Raw genomic sequence first — 4767 nt, 5'->3', positions numbered from 1 at the left:
ATTCTGCCTTTAAATTACAATCTGTGCATTTAGTTTAATTTCGTCAAAACCTCAATCCCCCTTTACTTTAGTGTCTAATTTAGTTAAAAAGTGTCTTAGTTTGTGTTTATAAGTGTTTTGCATTCTTTGAGTCTAGTTTAGTGTTTTTAACGTTTGTTTTACGTTTTTGAGTCAGTTTCCAAGTGATTTAGTAATCCCTCCTAATCCCCGGTCTAGAACGATCCCTACTTGCATCTTTACTACAATTGTCAAAAGAGGGTTTTAATTTGTGTGCTTAATTAGTTCGCAGCAAATTTTTGGCGCCGTTGCCGGGGATTAGCAACTTTGCTAATCCCTTGGATTGTTACTTTCTGTTTAATTTAGTTTTTGTTAAGAATTCTGACCTTGTTTTGTTTTCCTTGTTTTAGGTACTAGTGCATGACTCGGAGTTCTCAACCGATTCGTGAGCATATCTCTGATTTTGACAGCGATTTTGAGAGGAGTTTGAGACGGAAGAGGAAGCCACACGAACCAAGTCCACAACGTCCGGAATCTGACCTTGAAGAAGAAGAGGCCACGACAGGTGCATTTGAGGAACCCACGGCAAGGGTATTTGAAGAACCACAAGTCATGGCCGTGGATACCCGGACACTCAAGGAGCTTTCGGCCTCGGGATTGGATAATGCAGCACCTTTGTGTATCCAATATCCCCCACCTGCCGAAGGGAAGACCGACGAGTTCGAGTTGAAGTCCAGTTTGCTCCACCATATTCCGAAGTACCATGGGTTGTCTATGGAGGATCCGAACAAGCACTTGAAGGAATTTGAGGTGGTGTGTTCAAGCATGACTCCCGTCAACGTCGACGGAAGCATATTGAAGTCCCATTTTCTTTGATGGACAAAGCAAAGGATTGGTTGTACGACTTAGCTCCCGGAACCGTCACATCATGGGAGAGCATGAAGAGGGCTTTTCTGGAGAAGTTTTTCCCAACTTCTCGAATTATCCTTTTGCGTAAAAGGATAAGTGGGATTCAACAAGAAGAAGGTGAGTCATTTCCTACGTATTATGAACGTTTTAAATCTCTTGTTGCTTCGTGTCCACAGCATCAGATGAAGGAGGAGTTGCTTCTACAATACTTCTACGAGGGGCTCCTACCTATCGAACGTCAAATGCTCGATGCCTCAGCGGGTGGAACATTGGTGGATAAGACACCCAGGGGTGCTAAGGTTTTGATCGCTAACCGAGCATTGAACGCTCAACAGTACGAAGGAGTAGGCCAAAGAGGACCCCCATGGCAGCAAGTTCATGAGGTAAGTTCCACACCCGATATTCATTCACAATTAGCTAATCTTACTTCCATTGTGTCTCAGATGGCCGAAGGAATGAGGGTACAAGGACCGATTGTATGCGGAGTGTGTTCTATCCAAGGACATGCTTCTGAGAAGTGCCCACAACTCATTGAAAATGGTGGATAGGAAAGCGCTAATGCCATTGGATTTCAGGGCCAAAACCAACCAAGGAACGATCCGTACTCGAACACTTATAATCCAGGATGGAGAGACCATCCGAACTTCAAATGGAGGGAGCCCCAACAACCACCACAAGAAGGAGGGTTTAGGCAACAACCCCTGGGCTTCTACAACAAGCCATACGTCCCTACACAAGTACCTCCACAATCTACCCAAACAAGTTCAGGTAACACTTTAGACAATGATACACTCCTTAAGTTACTAACGAATTTGTCTCAGGGGCAGGAAAATCAAGCTAAAGCCATGCAAAACCAAGATAAGAGGGTGGAGCAATTGGAGAAACAAATTGGGCAGATTGCAGATTTTGTAGGGAAGTTTCGTGAGCAAGGCCAACTCCCTAGTTCTACCATTCCAAACCCCAAGGGAGGCTTCGAAAGTGTAAAGGCCATACTTTTGAGAAGTGGAAAAGAAGTCGGGGCAGGTCCTACACCATCACCATCAAGCCCCGAAGAGGATGAAAAACGAAGAATTGCAGAGGAGGAATCAAGACAACCCACGACAAAGGTGGAAACACCTTTGCCGCAAGCTTGTGTTGACCCAAAAGTGTCCAATTCGGCCAATAAAGGTAAAAATGTGTTAAATTCAGTTCCGACTAATGTTGTTCCTTCGAATGTGCCTTTTCCTAGTAGGTTCATGCAAACGAAGAAAGAAGAAGCCGAGAAGGACATCCTTGAGACATTCCGGAAAGTTCAAGTAAACATACCCCTTTTGGATGCAATCAAGCAAGTCCCGAGGTACGCCAAGTTTCTCAAGGAGCTTTGCACCACAAGGAAGAGGATGTCGACCAAAGAAGTGGTAAAGGTAGGTGAAAATGTCTCCGCCATCTTGCAACGCAAACTACCCCCCAAATGCAAAGATCCGGGTAGTTTTACCATTCCTTGTGTCATTAGAAATACTAAATTTGAATCTGCCATGCTAGACTTAGGTGCCTCTATAAATGTTATGCCATATTCAATTTATGCATCTATGAACCTAGGAGTATTGAAAAATGATGGTGTAATCATACAATTGGCCGATAGATCTAACGCCTATCCAAAGGGAGTTTTGGAAGATGTGTTAGTGCAGGTTAATCACTTAATCTTTCCGGCGGACTTCTATGTGCTCGAGATGGATGAATCTGACCATGCCCCTACGTTGCCAATCCTACTTGGCCGGCCATTCATGAAGACGGCTCGGACAAAGATTGATGTGTTTATTGGAACTTTGTCCATGGAATTTGATGGGGAAGTTGTTAATTTTAGTCTTTCTGATTCTATTAAGTATCCTAGTGAGGATCATTCATGTTTCTCCATTGATGTAATTGACTCTTTGGCGCAGGGATATATGGAAGATTTGAATGCCGATGCGCTTGAAAACGTCATTACAAGAAGCATGGAGGTCAAAACCAAGCAAGGGGGATTGATGCTAGGCCACGGCACACACATTCCAATGCATGCCGTGCACCCTAGTGAGGAATGCATGGAGTTGGTTGCTGCCCTAGAGTCACTGCCTAGGCACGAGGGTAAATTTTCTAATTTTGAGTCAATTCCCATTTCGACTAATAAGTTGCTTCTATCCATAGTTCAGGCACCTACCCTTGATCTCAAACCACTACCGGGCCATTTGAAGTACATTTTCTTGGGGGAAGAGGAGACATTACCGGCCATTATTTCTTCATCACTCACGGCACAAGAAGAAAGGAAACTAGTGTGTGTTTTGAAGGAGTTCAAATCTACCTTAGGGTGGACCTTGGCCGATATAAAAGGTATTAGTCCCGCCACATGTATGCATCACATATTTCTTGAGGAGGGGGCCAAACCAACTAGAGAGGCTCAACGCCATCTCAACCCTCCGATGATGGAAGTAGTGAAGAAGGAGATAATCAAACTCCTTGATTGTGGAGTCATCTATCCTATCTCGGATAGTAAGTGGGTTTCACCTATCCAATGTGTGCCGAAGAAATCTGGAGTGACGGTTGTGGAGAACGCAGAGAATGAGTTGGTGCCCACTTGAGTCCAAACCGGTTGGCGCGTATACACTGATTATAGGAAGATAAACGCCACCACGAGGAAGGACCACTTCCCATTGCCGTTCCTAGATCAAATGTTGGAAAGGTTAGCGGGTCATTCATTTTATTGTTTTCTTGATGGATATTCTGGTTATAATCAAATTGTTATTGCCCCGGATGATCAAGAAAAGACTACTTTTACATGCCCCTTTGGTACATTTGCTTATCGTCGCATGCCATTTGGTTTATGTAATGCACCTGCCACATTTCAAAGATGCATGATGAGCATATTTTCAGATTATGTTGAGAAAATTATTGAGGTTTTTATGGATGATTTCAGTGTTTTTGGTAATTCATTTGATGGTTGTTTGAATAATTTTAGTGTGATTTTGAACCGTTGTGTTGAAACAAACCTTGTGTTAAATTGGGAGAAGTGTCACTTCATGGTTAAGCAAGGTATTGTTTTAGGACATATTATTTCTGAAAAAGGTATTGAAGTAGATAAATCTAAGGTAGACCTTGTTCGTCACTTACCTTCTCCAACTTCGGTTAGAGAGGTTCGTTCGTTTCTTGGTCATGCAGGTTTTTATAGGCGCTTCATAAAGGATTTCTCCAAGATTGCGCAGCCACTATGCCGATTGCTTCAAAAGGAGGTGGTTTTCGAGTTCAACGAGGCATGTGAGAAAGCATTCAACCACCTCAAGGAAACCCTCACTTCGGCTCCCATTATCACACCTCCAGATTGAAGCCTTCCATTCGAGTTGATGTGCGATGCTTCGGACTATGCGATTGGTGCTGTTTTGGGGCAGCGAAAGAACAAACAACCTCATGTTATTTATTATGCATCTAGAACACTAAATGATGCTCAATTAAATTATTCAACTACTGAAAAAGAATTACTTGCTGTAGTATTTGCATTAGATAAATTTCGGTCATACTTACTTGGTACTAAAGTTATTATTTTTACTGATCATGCAGCTCTCAAGTATTTGCTCACGAAAAAGGAGGCCAAACCGAGACTAATTCGATGGATGTTGCTTCTACAAGAGTTTGACATTGAGATTCGAGATAAGAAGGGCGTGGAGAACGTGGTGGCTGACCACCTAAGTCGAATGGTGCATGAGGAAGCATTGCCAATTTCGGAAACATTTCCGGATGAACAACTTCTGTCCGTTGAGGTAAGTACCCCTTGGTATGCCGATTTGGTTAATTTTTTGGTGTCTAAGCAAGTTCCTAACACCTTAAGCAAGGCTCAACGTGATAAATTAAAAA

Source organism: Pyrus communis, chromosome 11 (assembly GCF_041283825.1).
Source record: "Pyrus communis isolate YQ-2024b chromosome 11, ASM4128382v1, whole genome shotgun sequence".
NCBI lineage: Eukaryota > Viridiplantae > Streptophyta > Magnoliopsida > Rosales > Rosaceae > Pyrus > Pyrus communis.
The sequence above is the reverse complement of the archived record's forward strand: the minus strand, read 5'-3'. Positions refer to the sequence as shown.